The sequence below is a fragment of the Macaca mulatta genome, chromosome 1, assembly GCF_049350105.2.
Source record: "Macaca mulatta isolate MMU2019108-1 chromosome 1, T2T-MMU8v2.0, whole genome shotgun sequence".
NCBI lineage: Eukaryota > Metazoa > Chordata > Mammalia > Primates > Cercopithecidae > Macaca > Macaca mulatta.
The window spans coordinates 36,391,995-36,415,510 of NC_133406.1; positions in this window are offsets into that span (position 1 = coordinate 36,391,995).

The following is a 23,516-nucleotide window of genomic DNA, read 5'->3' on the forward strand; positions in this document are numbered from 1 at the left end:
GAAAAGGAAGTGAGTGTGGAACTTCGAATTAGAACTTAGTGCCAGCCCCACCACAGTGGAACAAAGCTCCATACAGAGCTACTGCAGCCTGAAATTCCAGGCTGGGGCCCACAGAGGGAGAATTTAGACCTAGCCCAGGCCAGAGGGGAGTATACCGCCCAGGCAGGAGGAGCCAGAGTCCCTGTCCACTTCATCACCAGGAAACTAAAGCGGCATCAGGCCCCAAATAAACTTCAGTGGCTGGCAGGCAGGCTTTAGAAACCTTGGTCCTTGGATGAGACCCAGTACTGTGCTGATCTGAGAGGCCATGGGTTGAAAAGTGAGCCAGTATTGAGAGGTGAAGCCAGCTGTACTTCCTGGGTCGTGTGGGGACTTGGATAACTTTTCTGTCTAGCTAAAGGTTTGTAAATGCACCAATCAGTGCTCTGTGTCTAGTTAACGGATTGTAAATGCACCAATCAGCACTCCGTATCTAGCTAAAGGATTGTAAATGCACCAATCAGTACTCTGTAAAATGGACCAATCAGCAGGATGTGGGTGGTGCCAAATAAGGGAATAAAAAAAAGCTGGCCACCTCAGCCAGCAGCGGCAACCTGCTGGGGTCCCCTTGCGTGCTATGGAAGCTTTGTTCTTTCACTCTTCACAATAAATCTTGCTGCTGCTCACTCTTTGGGTCCGCACTACCTTTATGAGCTATAACACTCACCGCGAGGGTCTGCGGCTTCATTCCTGAAGTCAGTGAGACCACAAACCCACTGGGAAGAACAAACAACTCCGGATGTGCCACCTTTAAGAGCTGTAACACTCACCGTGAGGGTCTACAGCTTCACTCCTGAAGTCAGTGAGACCACAAACCCATCGGAAGGAAGAAACTCTGGACACATCTGAACATCTGAAGGAACAAACTCCGGACACACCATCTTTAAGAGCTGTAACACTCACTGCGAAGGTCCATGGCTTCATTCTTGAAGTCAGCGAGACCAAGAACCCACAAGAAGGAATAAATTCCAGACACAGTATGACATCAGTGGTGGCTGCCACAGGAGTGCCCATATCACCCTTCTCCCAGCTCCAGGCAGTGCAGTTCAGAGAGACTCCCTCTACTTGGGAAGAAAGAAGAGTACAGGAGACTTTGCCTATGAATCTAGTGCCAGTTTTGCCACAGTGAAACAAAATACAGGGCTGAACCCGTACCTGGACATACTTCTAGACTTGTCCTGGGACAGAAGGGAATCCATCACCCTGGCAGGAAAAACCCAAGTCCCAGCCTGCTTCACTACCAGCTGACCAAAGTGACCTTGGCCTTTGAATAAGTATCAGCAGTATTAAGGCAGTAGCAGCTGCAGGCATTGAGCTAGCCCTGATACTACACTGGTCAGGGAGACTGTAGGCTTTGGTATGACCTAGCACAGTGCCAGCTGCAGAGGCCATGGATATGTCCATGTCAGCCCTCCCCCAATTCCAGACAGTGCACAGCAGAGACAGAATCCCTCCACTTGGGGTAAAGAGGGAGGTGAGCAAGGACCTTAGTGTGGAAACTCAGGGAACTATCTCCGATTTTCCAGAAGTACATCAGGGTTGGCGATCTTGGAGTTTGCAAGACTCACAGTGAACCTTGGGTTAGGGCCCCCTCTACCGCAAAGTGGCTGCATTGACCACAGATTTAGTGAACTCAACAGGTGGTCCCTTTTGAATTACTGGAAGGCTCCCTGAAGAACAGATGCAAACAAGGCCTGACAGTGAAGACTGGAATAAGTATCTACTTCATCAATGCCCAGATATTGATGAATGTACACAGGCATCAAAAACATTCAGAAAATATGGCCTCACTAAATCGACTAAATAAAGTACCAGTAATGACCCTGGAGAGATGGAGATGTGTGACCTCTCAGCCAAGGAATTCAAAATAGCTGTTTTGAGGAAGTTCAGTCAACTTAAACACACACACAGACACAGAAAAACAATTCAGAAATTTATCAGAGAAATTTAACAAAAAGATTGAAAATTTGAAAATAAATAGAAATCCTGGACCTGAAAAATATAATATGACAGATCAAGTAAAAAATGCATTTGACATCTTCAGTAGAAGAACTGATCAAACAGAAGAAAGAATCAGGCTATTTGAAAATACACAGAGGAGAAAAAGGAAAAACAAACACAAGAATTAAAAAATAGCTTCAAAAGAGCAAATGTGAGAGTCATTGACCTTAAAGAGGGAGTAGAGACAGAAAAAGGGGTAGAAAGTTTATTCAAAGAAATAATATCATGGAGTGGGGAGAAGAAAAAAAATATATCGGAAAACTTTCCAAACCTAAAGAAAGTTGTTAATATCCAGTTACAGGACGGTCAAAGAGCACCAAGCAGATTGAACCCAAATAGACTACCCCAAGGCATATACAAATCAGATTCTCACAGTTCAACAAGAAAAAGAGGATCCTAAAAGGGGCAAGAAAAAAGAAACAAATAACATAAAGAAGTTCCAGACCAGGTGCAGTGGCTGACACCTGTAATCCCAGCACTTTGGGAGGCTGAGGTCAGAGGATCACCTGAGGTCAGGAGTTCAAGACCAGCCTGGCCGACATGGCAAAACTCCGTCTCTACTGAACAATACAAAAATTAGCTGGGCATGGTGGCTGGTGCCTGTAATCCTAGCTACTCAGGAGGCTGAGGAAGGGAGAAGAGCTTGAACCTGGGAGGTGGAGGTTGCAGTGAGCAGAGATCACACCATTATACTCCAGCCTGGAGTATAATGAGCAAGACTGTCAAAAAAAAAAAAAAAGGAAAGAAAAAAAAATTCTCCAGTACATCTAATAGTGGACTTCTCAGTGGAAATCTTAGAGGCCAGGAGAGAGTGGGATGCCATAGTCAAAGTGATGAAGAAAAAAAAAAATTACAAATGAGAATACTGTATCCAGTAAAGCTATCTTTCAAACACGAAGGAGAGATAAAGACTTGCTCAGGCAAACAAAAGCTGGAGGAATTTATCACCACCAGACCTGTCTTACAAGATATGTGAAAAAGGAGTTCTTCCATCTGAAATAAAAGGATGCCAATATGCAAAAAGAAAGCATTTGAAGATATAAAACTCACTGGCAAAAGTACATATATAGTCAGGCTCAGTGGCTCAAGCCTGTAATCCCAGCACTTTGGGAGTCTGAGGTGGGTGGATCACTTGAGTTCAAGAGTTTAAGACCAGCCTGGCCAACATAGTGAAACCCCGTCTCTACTCAAATTAGCCAGGTATGGTGGCGGGCATCTGTAATCCCAGCTACTAGGGAAGCTGAGATGCAAGAATCATTTGAACCCGGGAGGCAGAGGTTGCGGTGAGCCAAGATCGCACCACTGCACTCCAGCCTGGGTGACAGAGCAAGACTCTGTCTCAAAAAAAAAGAAAAAGAAAAAGAAAAAGAAAAGAAAAGAAAGTATGTACATAGACAAATTCAGAATAATATAGTAATTTAGTAATTGTGGTATGTAAGCCACTCATATCTTTAGTGTGAACACTAAAAGATACACCTGTCAAAAAGAATAACTACAATTTGTTAAGAGAGACAATATAAAAAGACTCAAATTGACAACAAAAAATCAAAACGCAGAGGGGAATGGAGGTAAGTATCTTTTTTTTCTCTCTTTTTTTGCAATCAAAATTAAGATGTCATCTTAATAATTTATTATAGCTAAAGATAAGCCTTTAAAATAATTTACTACAGCTAAAGCTAAGCCTTATGGTAACTATAAAGCAAAAACCTGTAATAGATTCACTGAAAAAACAGGGAATTAAAATATACTACCAGGAAACAAGTAACAAAATGGTAGTAGCAAATCCTTACCTGTCAATAATAATACTGAATGCAAATGGACTTAATTATCCAATTAGAAGACACAGAGTGACTGAATAGGGTGTGTTTTTTTTTTTTTTAAAAAGGCCCAACTATATGTTGCCTACAAGAAACTCACTTCTCCTGAAAAGCCACACATAGGTTGAAAGCAAAGGGATGGAAAAAGGTATTCTACATAAATGGAAACCAAAACCAAACAGGAGTAACCACACTTTTATCAGATAAAACAAACTTCAAGTCAAAAGCTCTAAAAGGAAACAAAGAAGGTCATTATATAATGATAAAGGGATCGATTCAACAAAAGGAAATAACAATTGTAAATACATATGTACCCAACACTGAAGCACCCAGATATATAAAATAATATTAGAATTCAAGGAAGAGACAGACCCCCATACAATGATAATTGGTAACTTTAACACACCACTTTTAACTTTGGAAACCATGCAAATACATGAAAATTAAACAACATGCTCCTAAACAACCACTGAGTCAAAGAAGAAATTAAAAAGGAAATAAAAACATTTCTTGAAACAAATGAAAATGGAAATACAACATACCAAAACTTATGTGATACAGCAAAAACAGTACTCAAAGGGAAATTTATAGCAATAAACACCTACATCCAAAAAAGTAGAAAACTTTCAAATAATGAACCTAGTGATGCACCTCAAGGAACTAGAAAAGCAAGAATAAACCAACCCCAAAGTTAGTAGAAGAAAGGAAATAAAGATCAGAACAGAACTAAATGAAATAGACGCTAAAAAAGAATACAAAGGATCAAAAAACGAAAAAGTTGGTTATTTGAAAATATAAACAAAATCAATAAATTACTAAACTAACCAAGAAAAAAAGAAGACCCAAATAAATAAAATTAGAAATGAAAAAAGAGACATTACAACTGATATCACAGAAATACAAAAGATCGGCCAGGTGCTGTGGCTCGTGCCTGTAATCCCAGCACTTTGGGAGGATCACTTGAGGTCAGGAGTTTGTGACCAGTCCAGCCAACATGGTGAATCCCTGTCTCTACTAAAAATACAACAAATTGGCCGAGTATGGTGGCAGGCGCCTGTAATCCCAGCTACTTGGGAGGCTGAGGCACGAGAATCACTTGAACCCAGGAGGCAGAGGTTGCAGTGAGTCAAGATTGTACCACTGCACTCTAGTCTGGGTGACAGAGCAAAACTCTGTCTCAAAAAGAAAAATAATAATAATACAAAAGATCTTTAGAGACTACTATGAAAAATTATATGCTAACAAATTAGAAAACCTAGAGGACATGGATAAATTCCTAGACACATATAACCTATCAAAATTGCACCAGGAAGAAATAGAACTGAAAAGACCAATAACAAGTAATGAGATTGAATCAGTAATAAAAAGTTTCCCAGCAAAAAAATCCCAGGACCAGATAGCTTTATTGCAAAATTCTACCAATTTTAATTAAATTTTTTTAGAGACATGGTCTCACTCTGTCACTCAGTCTGGAGTGCAGTGGTGTGATCATAACTCACTGCAGCCTCAAACTCAGGCTCAAGTGATTCTCCCACGTCAGCCTCCTGAGTCACTAGGACTATAGGTGCATACCATCATGCCCAGCTAATTATTTTTTTGTAGCTACAGGGTCTTGTTATGTTGCCCAGGCTGGTCTCCAGCTCCTGGCCTCAAGCAACCCTCCCACCTCAACCTCCCAAAATGCTGGGACTACAGATCTGAGCCACTGCACTCAGCCTACCAATCTTTTTAAACAGATTTAACACCAATTCTTCTCAAGCTATTCCAAAAAGTGAAGAGGAGGGAATTCTTCCTAACTCATTCTATGAGGCCAGCATTGCCCTGATACCAAAACCAGATAAGAATACAACAACAACAAAAGAAAACTTCAGGCCACCATCCTTTATGAACATAAATTCAAACTTTTTAACAAAATACTGCCAAGTCAAATTCAATAGCACATCAAAAAGATAATACACCATGATGAAGTGGGATTTATCCCAAGGATGCAAGGATGTTTCAACATATGCAAAGCAATAAATATGATGCATCACATTAACAGAATGAAGGATAAAAACCATATAATCATCTCAATAGACACAGAAATAGCATGTGATAAAATTTAACGTTCCTTCATGATAAAATTCTCAACAAATTAGGCGCAGAAGGAACACACTTCAATATAATAAAGGCTATATATGACAAACCCACAACTAACATCATACTAAATAGAGAAAGGTTGAAACCCCTTCCTCTAAAAACTGGAACAAGACAAGGATGTCCACTTTCACCACCCCTATTTAACGTAATACTGGAAGTCTTAGCCAGAGCAACTAGGAAGAAAAAGAAAGGACGTCCAAATTTGGAAAGAGAAAATCAAATTGTCCCTTATTGCAGATGGCATGACCTTATATATAGAAAAGCCTAGACTCCACCAAAAACTGTTATAACTGATAAACAAATCCAGTAAAGTTGCAGGATACAAAATAAACATATAAAAATCCGTAGTGTTTCTATACTGCAATAATAAATGAACTGAAAAATCAAGAAATGAACTGCATTTACAACAGCTAAAAAAATAAAAGGAATAAACTTAACCAAGGATGCAAAAGACCTTCACAATTAAAACTACAAAACACTGATAAAAGAAACGGAAGAAAACACAAACAAATGAAAATCCATCCCATGCTCAGGGATTAGAAAAATTAATGTTATCAAAATGACTAAAGCAATTTATGGGTTCAATGTAATCCCTATCAAAATACCAATGACATTCTTCACGGGAATAGAAAAACAATCCTAAAATACATATGGAACCACAAAAGACCCTAAATAGCTAAAGCGATATATATATAAAAAAAATAGCAGGAGGCATCATACTACCTGACTTCAAAATACACGACAAAGCTATAGAGTTAGAGTAACCAGAACAGCATAGTGTTGGTATAAAAACAGACACATAGAACAATGGAACAGAATAGAGAATCCAGAAATCCACATATTTAAAGACAACTAATTTTTGACAAAGGCACCAAGAACATGCATTGGGAAAAGGACACCTTCTTCAATAAATGGTGCTGAGAAACTGGATATCCACATGCAGAAGAATGAAACTAGGCCCCTATTCTCACCATATACAAAAATCAACTCAAAATGGATTAAAGACTTAAAAGTAAGACCCAAAACTATAAAAATGCTAGAAGAAAACATAAGGAAAATATGCTTCAGCCCATTGGTCTAAGCAAAGATTTTATGTCTAAGGTTTCAAAAGTGCAGCCAAAGAAAATAGACAAATGGGACTATATTAAAGTAAAAAGCTTCCCCCAACAAAGGAAACAATCAAGAGAGTGAAGAGACAACCTACAGAATGGGGGAAAATACGTGCAAACTACTCATTTCACAAGGGATAACATCTAGAATATACCAGGAACTCAACACCAAAAACAAAAACACTAAAAATGGACAAAGAATCTAGAATTATACACATTCCTCAAAAGAAAATATACAAATGACCAAAGAATATATATTGAATAGCAGGAGGCATCATACTACTGATGAATACTATTGAATATGAAAAAATGCTCAATATCAACCAGGTGCAGTGGCTCACACCTGTAATCCCAGCACTTTGGGAGGACGAGGCGGGCAGATCATCTGAGGTCAGGAGTTTGTGACCAGCCTGGCCAACATGGTGAGACCCCATCTCTACTAAAAATACAAAAATTAGCTGGACATGGTGGTGTACACCTGTAATCCTAGCTACTCAGGAGACTGAGGTGGGAGGATTGCTTGAACCTGGGAGGCAGAGGTTGCAGGGAGCAGAGATCACGCCACTGCCTAGGTGACAGAGTGAGACTCCACCTCAAAAGCACACTTAATATCACTGATCATCAAGGAAATGCAAACCACAATTAGATATCTCACACCAGTTAGAATGCTACAATATGGTTTGGATATTTGTCCCCTCCAAATCTCACGTTGAAATGCGATCACCAGTGTTGGAGTGGGGCCTGATGGCAGGTGTTTGGATCATGGGGGAATATGCCTCATGAATGGCTCAGTCCCCTTGGTGATGAGTGAGTTCTTGCTCTGAGTTCATGCAAGATCTAGTTGTTTAAAAGTGTGTGTTACCTCCTCCCTCTCTCACTTGCTCCTGCTCTCACCTTCTGATACAGGTATGTTCTCTTCACCTTCCACCATGATTTTAAGCTTCTTGAGGCCCTCACCAAGAACAGATGCCAGCGCCATGCTTCCTGTACAGCCTGCAGATCTGTGAGCCAATTAAACCTCTTTTCTTTATAAATTACCCAGCCAGCAATATAAATTACTGGCATTATAGCAATGTAAAATGGCCTAATACGGGCTCTTACCAAAAAGGCAAAAGTTAACAAATGCTGATGAGAATGCAGAGAAAAGGGAACTCATACGCTGTTAATGGGAACGCGAAGTAGTGCAGCCATTACAGAACACAGTACGGAGGTTTCTGGAAAAACTAAAAATAGAACCACCTTATGATTCGTTCAGCAGTCCTGCTACTGGGTATTTATCCAAAGGAAAGAAAATCAGTATGTTGAAGGGGTACCTGCACCCCTATGTTTATTACAGCACTATTCACAATACTGACAATATGAAACCGTCCTAAGTGTCCATCAGTGGATGAACAGATAAAGAAAATGTGGCTTATATACACAATGAAATACTATTCGGCCATAAAAAGTGAAATCCTGTCACTTTTAGCAACAGGGATGGAACTGGAAGACATTCTGTTAAGTGAAATAAGCCAGGAACGGAAAAGCAAATATCACATGTTCTCACTCATATGTGGGAGCTAAGAACACTGATCTCATGGAGGTAGAGAGTAGAATGATAAATACTAGTGACTGAGAAGGATGGGGAGATAAAGAGATGTTGGCTAATGGGTGCAAACATACAGTTACATAGAAAAACTAAGTTCTAGTGTTTAATAGCACACTGGGGTGAATATAGTTAAAAATAATTTGTTGTAAATTTCAAAACAACTAGAAGAAAATATTTAAAATGTTCCCAACACAAGGAAATGATATATGTTTGAGGTAGTAGATATTCCAATTACTTTGGCTTGATTGTTCATTACACCTTGTATACATGTATCAAAATAGGACATGTACCCCAGAAACTTGTATGATGATTATGTATCTATTTTCAAAATTTGCCTTCATATTTAAAGGCTCTGATCTATTTTTCATTGCAGACTTTATTGACTTCCACCATAAAAGATAAGGATTTAATTTATTTTTCTCGCTCTCCTTTTTTTTTTTTTTTTTTTTTTTTTGAGACAGAGTCTTGCTCTGTTGCCCAGGCTGGAGTGCAGTGGTGCAATCATGGCTCACTGCAACCTCGACTTCCTGGGCTCAAGCAATCCTCCTATCTCAGCCTCCCAAGTAGCTGGGACAACAGGCACATGCCACCATGCCTGGCTAATTTTTAAATTTTTGGTAGCCGTATGTTACCCAGGCTGGACTCAAACTCCTGAGCTCAAGTAATCCTCCTGCCTCAGCCTCCCAAAGTGCTGAATTACAGGGGTGAGCCACCACACCCAGTTGGGATTTATCTCTTACACCAACCTCCCCTGTCTCCCACACACATGCACACACTTCCACTCTTCCATCTCACAGTAAGTTGTATGGCAATATATAAAAATCAAGATTCAGTATTTGTATTATTGCTAAGTAAACACTGTTCCTAGCTGAGTCTTGTGATGTCAGATTATATTTTCTTTCCTATACAGAGTCCTCACCTCTACCCTACCCCCATATTCAGAATTGCCTTTTTTTTTTTTTTCCATTGTTAAACAACAGGTGTTGGCAAAGATGCATAGAAGGCCGGGCGCGATGGCTCACGCCTGTAATCCCAGCACTTTGGGAGGCCGAGGCGGCCGGATCACGAGGTCAGGAGATCAAGACCATCCTGGCTAACACGGTGAAACCCCATCTCTACTAAAAATACAAAAAAATTAGCCAGGTGTGGTGGCGAGCACCTGTAGTCCCAGCTACACAGGAGGCTGAGGCAGGAGAATGGCCTGAACCGGGGAGGCAGAGCTTGCAGTAAGCTGAGATCATGCCACTGCACTCCAGCCTGGGTGACAAAGCGAGACTCCGTCTCAAAAAAAAAAAAAAAAAAAGAAGAGATGCAGAGAAAAGGGAACACTTATACACTGTTGGTAGGATGTAAATTAGTACAGTCTCTCTGGAAAATAGTATGGAGATTTCTCAAAGAACTAAAAAGGGAACTACCCTTTGATCCACCAGTCTCACTACTGGATATCTTTCTCAAAGGAAAATAAATCATTTTATCCAAAAGCCACCTGCACTATGTTTATTGCAGCACTATTTCTAATAACAAAATCATGGAATCAACCTAAGTGTTCATCAACAGATGATTGGATCCTAAAATGTGATATAGATACACCATGGAATACTACTCAGCTATAAAAAGAATAAAACCATGTCTTTTGCAGCAACATGGATGGACCTGGAGGCTGTTATCCTAAGTGAAATGACTCAGAAACAGAAAGTCAAAAACCACATGTTCTCACTTATACGTGGGAGCTAAACAATGTGTACACATAGCCATACAAAGTGAATCATAGACACCGGAGACTCCGAAAAGTGGGAGGGTGAGGAGGCGGGTGAGGGATGAAATATTACCTATTGAGTACGACGTACACTATCTGAGTGATGAGTACACTAAAACCCAGACTATACAATCAGGCAATATTTCCATGTAACACAACTACACTTGTACCCCTAAATCTATAAGAACAAACAATATAATCAATAATTTTGAAAGACAACACATAATTGCCTTTTTTGTTTGCTTTCTTTTCTATGTACCCATCACTCATTTTTCTCAGAACTGCCCCCTCACCCCTCCGTGTAATTAGATGACCAGGTAATGGGCCCCTTTTTTCCTCTGAGATATCCCTCCCCCAGCCACAGCCTCCTGCTCTTATCTGGCTCTGAGAGCTCAGAGCTGCCATCTCAGAACTTCCCCTCGACCTTATTCTGGAGATTTTCATCCCTCTCCTGAGCTGCTTGTCTCCCCGTCTTTCTCTTTCTTGGTTTACCCCTGCATTTTGGCGGAGCTCCTGTTCCAGTAGTTTCCTGAGAAAAGGGTTGGGGGGTTGAAAATCGTTTTAAAGTCTTACATGTCTGAAAATGCCTTTAGTCTGTCTTTATAAGATTTCAAGTTTAGGCCAGGCTCAGTAGCTCACGCCTGTAATTCCAGCACTTTGGGAGGCTGAGGCGGGAGAATCACTTGAGGCCAGGAGTTTGAGACCAGCCTAAGCAACATAGTGAGACCCTGTCTCAATAATAATAATAATAATGAGATTTCCAAGTTTGGCTGGGATTGAATTGGAGGAAGACATTCCCTGTAACTTTGAAGGTCTTCTACCTGCCAGTGCTGCAGGTGAGAAACCTCATCCCATTACTGATCTCAGTATGTGACTTCTTTTCTCTACACCCCTGGCTACTGGGATCATCTCTTTATTCTTGATACTCTGACAATTCAAGATTCAGTGCCTTGGTGAGAGTCTGTTTTCATCATTCTTGTTGGGTATTCTGTGGCTCCTTCAAACTATTGATTTATGGCCTCAGTGCTGAAAATGTTTTTTATAGTAGTTTATTGATAATCTCTCCTCAGTTTTCTCTGGTCTTTCCCACTGAAACTTCTTCAGTATGATATTTCACCTTTCTTATTTTCCATCTCTTTTTGTTTTACTTCTTTGGAGAGTTCCATGAATTTTGTATTCCAACTCTCTCACTAAATTTATTGTGACTATCATGTTTTTCATTTCCAAGAGTGACTTGTTCTCTGGGTGTTCCTATTTAAAAAAAAAAAAAAGAAGCATCTTTATTTTATGGATCTTATCTTTCAGAGGATGATGACAACTGTTTTAAAGTTTTTTTCTGTACCTTACATTATCTTTGTTTCCTGAACTCCTTTGCAGTGATGTTTATTTGTGCATTTGCTTTGGGCCCTCTCTTGAATGTTGGAGGCTGTCTGGTACGGATAAAAAAAAAATACATAAGCCAAACAAAACAAAACAAAAAGTACACAAAAATAAACCTCCCTGGGTGGGCGCAGTCACTCACGCTTGTAATCCCAGCACTTCGGGAGGCTGAGGCGGGAGGATCACTTGAGGTCAGTTCAAGACCAGCCTAGGCAACATAGCAAGACCCTATGTCTTCTAAAAGTGAAAAAATTAGCTGGGCATGATGATGCATACCTGTAGTCCCAGGTATTCAAGAGGTAGACATGGGAGGATCACTAGAGCTCAGGAGTTCAAGGCTGCAGTGAGCTATGATCACACCACTGCACTCCAGCCTGGGTAACAGAGTGAGACCCTGTCTCGGAAAAAAAAAAAAAAAAAAAAGGATAATAAAAATACATGCTCCTCTTTAAGAAGAAAATAGAGGTTTTCTTTTCAGTAAAGTGCTTTGCTGGGTAAATTCATTAGTGTAGAATTTTAAATTCCAAATCAGATTGCATTTTCCTATACACTATATTTTCTGTTCTTTGGATCGCCTGACACCCAAAGCATAGTAAGAAACTTCATTTGAATTAAAATTTGTTTTTAATATAAGAAACACATTGTAAGCACTCCTTTTGTTTTTTGTTTGTTTGTTTTGTTTTGTTTTTTGTTTTTTTGTTTTTTTGAGACGGAGTCTCACTCTTGTCGCCCAGGCTGGAGTGCAATGGCACAGTCTCAGCTCACCGCAACCTCCGCCTCCCGGGTTCAAATGATTCTCCTGCCTCAGCCTCCAGAACAGCTGGCATTACAGGTGCCTGCCACCATGCCCGGCTAATTTTTGTATTTTTAGTAGAGACAGGGTTTTGCCATGTTGGCCAGGCTGGTCTCAAACTCCTGACCTCAGGTGATCCGCCTCCTTGGCCTCACAAAGTGCTGCAATTACAGGTGTGAGCCACTGGGCCCAGCCTAAACACTCCTATTCTTGAACTAGTCACCAAATTTGTGAAATTTTGTTTAAATAATTATAATAATCATAAATCGACAGCAAAATAAAATATTAATTATTCAAAGCGATGTTTTTTTCATAAAAAGCATGGTTTTCAAAACTCAGCACATGCCCCTCTCACATAAGAATAATTCTACATATTCTCCTACTGCTGCAGCAGACGGGTGGTTGTTATCAATAAAGTGATTTCTGAACATTTTCCCTAAAATCTGAACACAGGAAGTTTGCTGTTTGCTTACCAGTGACTTTCTCCTCCTCTGGTGACCCCAGGCTATCCAGGTGGTTGAGTGGGGCTGCTCTGAGCATGGGGACAAGGCACAAGGGCTGCTGGGCTTCTCTACAGAGTGGCCAGACCGAGACCTACCTATTTTGTTGGGAGAATCCAGTTTTAGTAGCTATAGGTCTTTTCTCCTGGGCTGGCCAGTTTTTCCAGAGAATCCTCTGATCTCCCACTGGAAAGTAGCAGCTGGGCTGCTCAGAACTGGGTGAAAGAGGGTCCCTGGGGTCTCAGGACACAGGATGGGGACTTTCACTCTATTGCCTTGATTTCAGTGCACGCTTTTCTCCTCCCTCTGCTGGGCTTAGTTCCCTGGAATCCAGGTCTGTCTGTCTGTCCTGTTTCTCCAGAGAATGAACTTCCTATGTCCCACAAGGGGTGAGGGGAGGAGAGGTGGGCTCTGACTGTACCTTATACAGACTTCACCCCTTCCTGCCCTCTCCTCTGCCTTCTGAGGGAGATGGCACCTGCCTCTGCTTCCTTGCGTCTCACAGGCTTCCTCTACTTACTCCATTTTGTCTTCGAAACAGTTGTTGACATCACTTATCTTTGTTCTTAGAAGTTGACACCTTTTTTCTTTTTTGAGACAATGTCTCGCTCTGTTGCCCAGGCTGGAGTGCAGTGGTATGATCATAGCTCACTGCAGCCTCAAACTCCTGGGCTCAAGCAATCTTCCCGCCTCGACCTCCTGAGTAGCTAGGATTACAGGTGCTCACCACGATGCCCAGCTAATTTTTAAATTTTTTATAGAGACAGAGTCTTGCCGTGTTGCCCAGGCCAGTCTCAAACTCCCGGACTCAAGTGATCCTCCTGCCTCAGCCTCCCAAAGTGCTGGGATTGCAAGGGTGAGCCACCATGCCTGGCCTGCAAATGTTATTAACAGCATCTTAGAATGGTGGATCTTTTCCAGAAGGTTTTCAGTTTACTTTGTCCAGATCCATCAGAGAAATTACTATCTGGGACTATGGCCTTACAAAAGTTATGGCCTTACAAAATGTATTTTTTAAATAGCAAGACTTGAAAGTTGAAATTAATCCTTGATTTATGGACTGCAGAGTGTGAAAGCAACATTACTCCTTGTACATCTCCATCATAGTTCTTAAGTGCATTGTCAGTGGGCAGTAATATTTTGAAAGGAATCTTTTTCTGAGCAGTAGGTCTCAACAGTGGGCTTAAAATATTCAGTACACCATACTGTAAACAGATGGGCTCCATCTGTTCCATTTATAGAGCACAAGCAGAGTAGATTTAGCAACTCTTAAGGACACTCAGATTTTCTTTCTTTCTTTTTTTTTTTTTTTTTTGAGATGGAGTCTGGCTCTCTAGCCCAGGCTGGAGTGCAGTGGCATGATCTCGGCTCACTGCAAACTCTGTCTCTAAGGTTCACACCATTCTCCTGCCTCAGCCTCCCGAGTAGCTGGGACTACAGACGCCTGCCACCATGCCCAGCTAATTTTTTTGTATTTTTAGTAGAGACGGGGTTTCACCATGTTAGCCAGGATGGTCTCAATCCCCTGACCTCGTGATCCGCCCACCTTGGCCTCCCAAAGTACTGGGATTACAGGTATGAGCCACAGCGCTGGGCCAGCACTAGGATTTTTAGAAAGGCAAATGAGCCTTGGCTTCAACTTTAAGTCATCAGGGGCATTAGCCCTAAAGAAGAGAGTCAGCCTGTCCTTTGAAGCTTTGAAGCCAGGCATTGACTTATCTAGCTATAAAAGTCCCTGATGGCATCTTTTTCTAAAAAGAAGCTATTTAACCTACATTGCAAATGTGTTTAGTGTAGCCACCTTCATCAGTGATCTTAGCTGGATCTTCTGGATAACTTGCTGCAACTTCTAAATCAGCACCTGCTGCTTCACCTTGAATTCTTATGTGATGGAGATGGCCTTTGAAACCTCATGAACCAATCTCTGCTAGCTTCCAAGTACTGTTCTGCAGCTTCCTCACCTCTCTTAGCCTTCATAGAACTGAAGAGAGTTAGAGTCTTGCTCTGGATTAGGCTTTGAGTTAAGGGAATGTTGTGGCTGGTTTGATCTTCTGTGCAGACCAGTCAAACTTTCTCCATATCGGCAATAGGGCTGTTTTGCTTTTTAATCATTTGTATGGTCACTGGAATAGCACTTTTAATTTCTTTTAAGAACCGTTCCTTTAGGCCTGGCGCGGTGGCTCAAGCCTGTAATCCCAGCACTTTGGGAGGCCGAGACGGGCGGATCACAAGGTCAGGAGATCGAGACCATCCTGGCTAATCCGGTGAAACCCCGTCTCTACTAAAAAATACAGAAAACTAGCCGGGCGAGGTGGCGGGCGCCTGTAATCCCAGCTACTCGGGAGGCTGAGGCAGGAGAATGACGTAAACCCGGGAGGCGGAGCTTGCAGTGAGCTGAGATCCGGCCACTGCACTCCAGCCTGGGCGACAGAGTGAGACTCCGTCTCAAAAAAAAAAAAAAAAAAAAAGAACCGTTCCTTTGCACTTACAACTTGGCTACCAGTGTGGCACAAGAGACCTAAGTTTCAGCCTATCTCAGCTTTTGACCTGCTTTCCTCACTATGCTTAATCATTCCTAGCTTTGGATTTAAAGTGAGAGATGTGTGACTCTTCCTTCCACTCATACACTTAGAGGTCATTGTAAGGTTATTAATTGGCCTAATTTCAGTATTGCTGTGTCTTGGGGAATAGGTCCAAGGAGGGAGGAGGGAGGCACAGAGAGAGAAAGATGGGGGAATGGCTGGTGGGTGGAGCAGTCAGAACACATACAACGTCTATCAATTAAGTTCACCATCTTGTATGGATGCAGTTTGTGGAGCTTCAAAACAATTATACCAAAGCCAGGCACTGTGGTGTGTGCCTATAGTCCCAGCTACTTGAGAAGCTGAGGCAGGAGGATTGCTTGAGCCCAGGAGTTCAAGGCCAGCCTGGGCAATATAACAAGGCTGTCTCTAAAAAATAAACAAAACCAGCAACAAAAAATCACACTGATAACATCAAAAATCACTGCTCACAGATCACCATAACAGATAAAATAATAATAAAAAATTTGAAATATTGCAAGAATTACCAAAATGTGACACAGAGACAAAAAGTGATCAACATGCTCTTGGAAAAATGGCACCAATAGATTTGCTCAATGCAGGGTTACCACAAACCTTCAATTTGAAACCAGTGCAATATTTCTGCAAAGTGCCATAAAACAAGGCATGCCTGTACTGAATAATGCAATGTTCGAATCTTCTAGTAAAGTGAACAGAACTACACAGAAGCATGCTTTGAAATTGCCAATTTAGGAAATTATATTTGTTTTCAAAACTTGTTATTTCTTGGAACTCCACTCATAGGATTTGTTAAAACTGTGTATAAAAAGTACATAAACCTATTAATATTATTTTATTTGCAACAATAACTCATAGCACCAAGTAGAGCCACAAACATGCACTCATAATATTGCAACAGCTACACATAAGCGAGATTATATGGTGACCATGTCTCTCCTATGCATTCCTGTGCCCATTCCCAATAACATCCACCTTAACCTTCAATTTGGAGTTGTCAGCATTTTCCTGCTCTGAATTTTGACTTGATGTCAATGGAGTCCTTCAAATTGGAAATTTCTCTATGTTGATTAAACTTCAGTGCTCATAGAATTATCATCCTTTTGCCTGTTTTATCAAATTCACTTTTCTCAGGTTTTGGGATTTGAAAAAATATATGATTTCCAAAAAAAAAAAAACGCCCAGAAGAAATCCATGCATGGGAACACTAGGCCATGATCTTTGCCTGATTGCTATAGGAAGAATCTTGTTAAATAAAATAATATCATAAATGGGAACGTGCATGGGAGCAGCGAAAGCAGTGGGTTAGGCCCTGGTTGCTGCGTGTTAGAAGTCCCCTGGCCCCCACACACCCACAGCCGCCCAGGCACGATGTAACCCTGTATTATTTCCCAGGAGATCTCAGATCTGTTTTCCTCTGAAATATTAGGACTCACGTCAGCCCTTGGGTCACAGTTAACAGTGTGTCACTTACATCTATGTGTGACTTTGTCACTCTGTGGCACCCAAGTAGAAAGAAGAAGGTAAAGGCACATTAGAAGAATCCGTTCTATTCCCTCTCTGCTGTCCTAGTCGTCAAATCAGCGGAAAGCTTAGACGGATGGTACGTTTACTGGAAGGAAGGGCAGAGCCCCAGAGAGGCTGCGGACTGAGACCTGCTCTGCCTTCTGTCTGGAAAGGGAAGAAACTCCTACACCAGAAGCAACAGGAGTTGGGAAGCAGAGAGCAAAGAAAGCAGGCAATTTCTGCAGGAGGGAGGAAGGGGAAAAGGGAGGGAAGAATCATGGGTCCCAGGCAGGGGGGGATTTGGCATGAAACTAATGAAACTTAAGCCTCAGCACCCCTCGCTTGCAAGGACCCTTCCAAGTTCCTGGGAGAGGCCCCTAGACATTTGTTTAAAATTTGTAAAATTTGGAAAAGTGAGGTATATTAACCACAATCCAACTACAGCCACTCAGGAGGCTGAGCCTGGGGGCTCACTTGAGGCCATGAGTTCAGGATCAGCCTGGACAACCTAGTGAGCCACCCATCTCTAAAAAAATAAAAATAAAAAATTAAGATTACAGGCCAGGTGTGGTGGCTCACAACTGTAAGTAATCCCAGCACTTTGGGAGGCCGAGGCAGGCAGATCACCTGAGGTCAGGAGTTCGAGACCTGGCCAACATGGCGAAACCCTGTCTCTACTAAAACTACAAAAATTAGCTGTGTGAGATGGTGAGCACCTGTAATCCCAGCTACTTGGGAGGCTGAGGCAGGAGAATCGCTTGAACCCAGAAGGCAGAGGTTGCAGTGAGCAGAGATCAAGCCACTGCCCTCAAGCCTGGACGACAGAGCAAGACTCGCCTCAAAAAAAAAAAAAAAAAAAAATTAAGACTACAGTCTTCGCCCTCCCTGACATCCCTCGGTCACACTTCCTTTCTTGTCGGGTGGTATTTGGAGTGGCTGTGGGCATTTTTAGTCTCTATCTAAGGAGAAATTGAGTTGAGAGTACGTTTACTTACGTGATTTGCAATTACTTTCAAGTATAGTTTCTAGCAGCACCCGTCCCTCAGTGAAGGAATGGCTTCTAGGGGCATCTCTGTTGTCTACTGTGTTGACTTCATACCAAAGTTCCTATCGAAATATAAATGTGACTTTCAACACCTGGCACCGAAAGTCGGTGGGAAGTGGAACAGAAAGAATGTTGAAAACATATGGAGCTGGAAGCTAGTTTGTAGAAAATTATTTCAGCTATGGTAAATGTAAAAGGCAGGGTTCGATTCTCACTGATGTCTAGTCAACATTTTCTTCCTCCAGGATACTCTCCCTTGCCGTGATTTTTTTTCTTTTCTTTTTTTTTTTTTTTGAGATGGAGTCTCCCTCTGTTGCCAGTGCAGTGACGGAATCTCAGCTCACTACAACCTCCACCTCTCGGGTTCAAGCAGTTACCCTGCCTCAGCCTCCTGAGTAGCTGGGACTACAAGCGCATGCCACCATGCCCAGCTAATTTTTGTATTTTTAGTAGAGATGGGTTTTCACCATGTTGGCCAGGATGGTCTTGATCTCTTGATCTCGTGATCCGCCCTCCTTGGCCTCCCGAAGTGCTGGGATTACAGGCATGAGCCATTGTGCCTGGCCTTTTAATTTTTTTTCCTGAGACGGAGTTTCGCTGTTGTTGCCCAGGCTGGAGTGCAATGGCGCAATCTCAGCTCAGTGCAACCTCTGCCTCCTGGGTTCAAGCAATTCTCCTGCCTCAGCCTCCTGAGTAGTTGGGGTTACAGGCATACACCACCACGCCTGGATAGTTTTTTGTATTTTTAGTAGATACAGGGTTTTTCTTTGTTGGTCGGGCTGGTCTTGAACTCCGGACCTCAGGTGATCTGCCCGCCTCGGCTTCCCAAAGCGCTGGGATTACAGGTGTGAGCCACCACACCTGACCTTTTGTAACTATTCTTAACACTGCTGCGAATACAATTATAAACACACCATACTTTTTTTTTTATTTGTTGGGATTGAAAAAATAGAATGTATCAAATTCTTGAGTTAAGCATAAACTTATAGCAATATTACAGAAATTTTTGGTCAACTGTGCTGGAAAAAACACTAAATTATCTTTCTATTATTCCTATAGAAAATGGCACTACAAAAGTGTTGGCATTTGAAGTGGTCATCAAAGAGTAGGCAGCCAAAAGCACATGGAAAAATATTATAGAAGTGTATCAGTTAATAAAAATGTGAATTTGCTGGATTTTGTGATGTTTGTGGTATTTGTCAGCCTTTAAAAATTTATAACTTGATGTCATCTGTTTTCTCATTCTAAATATTTACTTTTATACTCAATTTTGTATTTTTTTATTTTATGTTATTTTTCTTGAAGAGATCTCCAAATTATATAAGCTTCAGATTCACAAAACTGGATCTGTGCCTGGACTCTGGCGTGGGGCCCAGAGATTTATACCAGCAGATATTCTCAGCCCTCAGCAGCCCCCCGGGTCCCTAACCCGCTCTTCCCCAAAGTCCCCAACCCAGCCCTCACCTCAGGCCTGAGAGCCATCACCAACTTAAGGCTGAGGGACTCTTGGCTCCTCTGGGGAGCAGGAGGGTGTGTGAGCTAGTGAGACAGGCACTTGCTGGATTAGACCTCCGGGGACTTTTCCCCCAGCAAAGTCCTGCCCGACAGGGTGGTTGGCCATTGTGTCAGTACCCACCACCCTCCTGTGAAGGGCGAGCCCCAGGCCCTTGTGGCCTGGGCTGAGGTCTCAACCACCAGCAGCAGTACTTGAGGCTGAGTCCGCTGTAGACTTTAAAAACAGGACCGGTGAGCAGACCCAGTGGTTCATGCCTATAATCTCAGCATTTTGGGAGGCCAAGGCAGGAGGATTGCTTGAGCCCAGGAGTTCAAGACCAGCCTGGGCAACATAGGGAAACCTTGCCTCTAGAAAAACTTTTAAAAAGCCAGGCGTGGGGCCGGGCGCGGTGGCTCACACCTGTGATCCCAGCACTTTGGGAGGCCGAGGTGGGAGGATCGCTTGAGATCAGGAGTTTGTGACCAGCCTGGCCAACATGGTGAAACCCTGTATCTCCATATCTACTAAAAATACAAAAATGAGCAGGGCGTGGTGGCGCACAGCTATAATCCCAGATACCCAGGAGGCTGAGGCAGGAGAATTGCTTGATTCAACCCGGGAGGTGGAGGTTGCAGTGAGCCAAGATGGTGCCACTGCACTTCAGCTTGGGCGACGGAGCGAGACCCTATCTCAAAAAATAGTTTTTAAAAACCCAGGCATGGTGGCACATGCCTACAGTCCCAGCTACTCGGGAGGCTGAGAGCAGCTTGAGGCCGGGAAGCCGAGGCTGCAGTGAGCTGCGATCATCCCACTGCACCCCAGCCTGGGTGACAGAGCAATACCCCATCTCCAAAACAAAAACAAAAACAAAAAACGGGACCAGCAGGAATAGTCTGCTGCGGATTGGGACCCCTGAATGTTCCTGAGAGACTTAAGCGTGCGTAATTCAGACGTCTTCCCTGCTGTGCCTGGTCTTCCCGCCTCCCCAGCCGTCTGCCCGAATGAGTGCTTACTAATGAGCCAGAGAGCTCTGAGCCTGCCTGTGCCGGGCATCCAAGCAGGGCTCTGGGGGCCCCTCTCAGTGAAACCACATGACTGTGAAAACAATCTCCTGCTCTTCTTCACCCTGACCTTGGGTCATTCTGGCCTAAAAGATTACATTGCTCCCAGCCTCGGGGAAGTTTTTGTACAATTAGCTCCAACTCTGCAGAAAGACCCCGCAGAGAGAGCGGTGGGGTGGAGCAGGGCTGTCCTGCCCCACTTTTACCAACTCAAGCATGAAAGGATGCTGACCCCGTGTGGCCATATTTGGCGGTGCAGCACAGGGAGAGAGGAAAGGCCCCAGCACGGTCCTTTGACCTTTCTCTGTCCCTGCTCACCTCACAAGACCCTGGGGAGAGGACCTGGCCCCATCATGGCCTGCTGACTCGTTCTCCCCTGGCGAAATGTCCCCACCAGTTGCTCTCAACTCTGTGCAATTACTAGGCTATGACTTAATAGGCCATTTGAGCTCAGATGGGTAACCCGTGTAGGAGATGAGCTCAAAGGGCAGGATGGATTTTGACGGGGTGAGAAGGAGTGTTTCTCACTCAACCAAAACACTGAGCACAGTGTCCCAAACATAATGTGGAGTAAACACGCGCATGCACACGTGCACTTCAGGTGCAGGAGACAGCCCAAGCAGAGGCAGGCAGGCAGGTATGGAACGGACTTGGAGGGCTGGAGAGTGGAGCTGCTTTTCCGCGGAGATTTCAGGTTAGGTGGAGCACTGAGCTGAATTTTCTAGAAGCCGGACTCCTAAGCCCCAATTCTGGGCTCTTTCTCTGACCACACAGCTGTGTGGAAGGAAAGGGGCCTGAGTTCTGCCATCTGGGCTAGGAAGAGGAGTCGGTATAGAGTCAGTCAGTTGTAGCATTTCTGATTCCATCTGAATTCCTAACACATCAAAATCAGATTCTGTTCTGGACATTCATTTTTTTTGTTGACGCTGTGATTGAGGACTCATGAAAAGAAGGTGCCATGCCTAGGACAAATGAGGAAGGAGAGGCTCAGAAAAGTTAAATAGCTGTGTCTTAAGTCACAGCCACTCAGTGTGTGAAAAGCCAAGCTGGAGTTTGAACATGATAAAAATACACCATGGCCGCTGGGCTCCAAAGTGCAACCTGCAGCTTCTAAGGGAACTAAAGCCTAACTTGTTCCCATCTCCCCCAGCTCAATCCACTCCCCCTGCTGTAGCAGAGCCATGGCCTCAAGGCAAATTGGATCCCATCACCCACTGCTCAAAACTGAGCAACTCTTCTCTGGTCTCAGGATAAAAATGGTATGTGTGTCTTGGCGTCGCAGGCCTCCTAACCTCACCCCTTGCTCTCACCACATCACTTGCCATTCTTCCCTCCTGTGACATGGAACTTCAGCCTTGGTTCCATGCCTTGGCCTCCCCAAATGCTGAGATTATAGGCAGTTCCCTAAACAGCCAGCCTCTCAGATCTGGAGGACCTTGATTGGTAAACTAATCACCAGGGGCTTTTGATAAAATACAGATTCCATTTCACCAACCTGGTTTGGGGCTGCAGGTTCTGAAGCTGTAAGAAGCTCCCAGGTGGTATGAATCTTCCAGGTCCACAGACCATAGGTGAGTAACGAGGTGCTAAACACACCACGTTCCCCTCACCTTTGACCACAGCCAAACTTCCTTTGATCTGAAACTTTTCCCCTTCTTCCCTAAGCCCCCCTCCTGTATCTTTCACCTGGTTGACAAGCCTACTTCCTCTCCAGGCCTCAGTTTAGGTGCTTCTGCCTCCATGAAGTACTCCTGACCCCTTTGAGACTGATTAGGGGATGTCTCATCTGTTAGAGATGCAAATAGAAATGGGCGAAATGGGACCAGGCACAGTGGTTCACACCTATAATCTCAGCACTTTGGGAGACCAAGGCAGGCAGATCACCTGAGGTCAGGAGTTTGAATCCAGCCTGGGCAACATGGCAAAAACCCCATCTCTACTAAAAATACAAAAATTAGCCAGGCGTGGTGGTGCACACCTGTAATCCCAGCTACTTGGGAGGCTAAGGCACAAGAATCGCTTAAACCTGAGAGGCGGAAGTTGCAGTGAGCCAAGATGACACCACCGTACTCCAGCCTGGGCAACAGGGTGAGACTCTGTCTCAAAAAAAAAAAAAAAAAAGAGAAAGAAATGGGTGAAACGGGCCAGGCACAGTAGTTCACACCTGTAATCCCAGCACCTTGGGAGGCCAAGGATCGCTTGAGCCCAGGAGTTTGAGACCAGCTTGGGCAACATAGTGAGACCCTGCCTCTACAAAAAATACAAAAAGTAGCTGGGTGTAGTGGTGCATGCCTGTAGTCCCAGCTACTCAGGGGGCTGAGGTGAGAGGATCACCAGAGCTGGGGCGATCAAGGCTGCAGTGAGCTGTGATTGCGCCACTGTATTCCCGACTGGGTGACAGAGTGAGACCCTCTCAAAAAAAAAGGAAATAGAAATGGATAAAATGATAAGATAGCTGGGATTTGTCTTAAAATACTCAAGAAAATATATGGCAGCAGGTACATGAAACAAAAATGGCAAAATATCAATCATTTTGATTGTCATTGAAGCTGGGTGATGAACACATGAGAGCTCATTGTACTGTCCTCTCAATATTTGTATTTGTTTGGAAGTTTTCAAAATAAAAAACTTTTTAAAAAAAGTTTTTAATAGAGATAGGCTCTTGCTATGTTGCCCAAGTTGCCTTGAGTTCCTGGGCTCAGGCAGTCCTCCCACCTTGGCCTCCC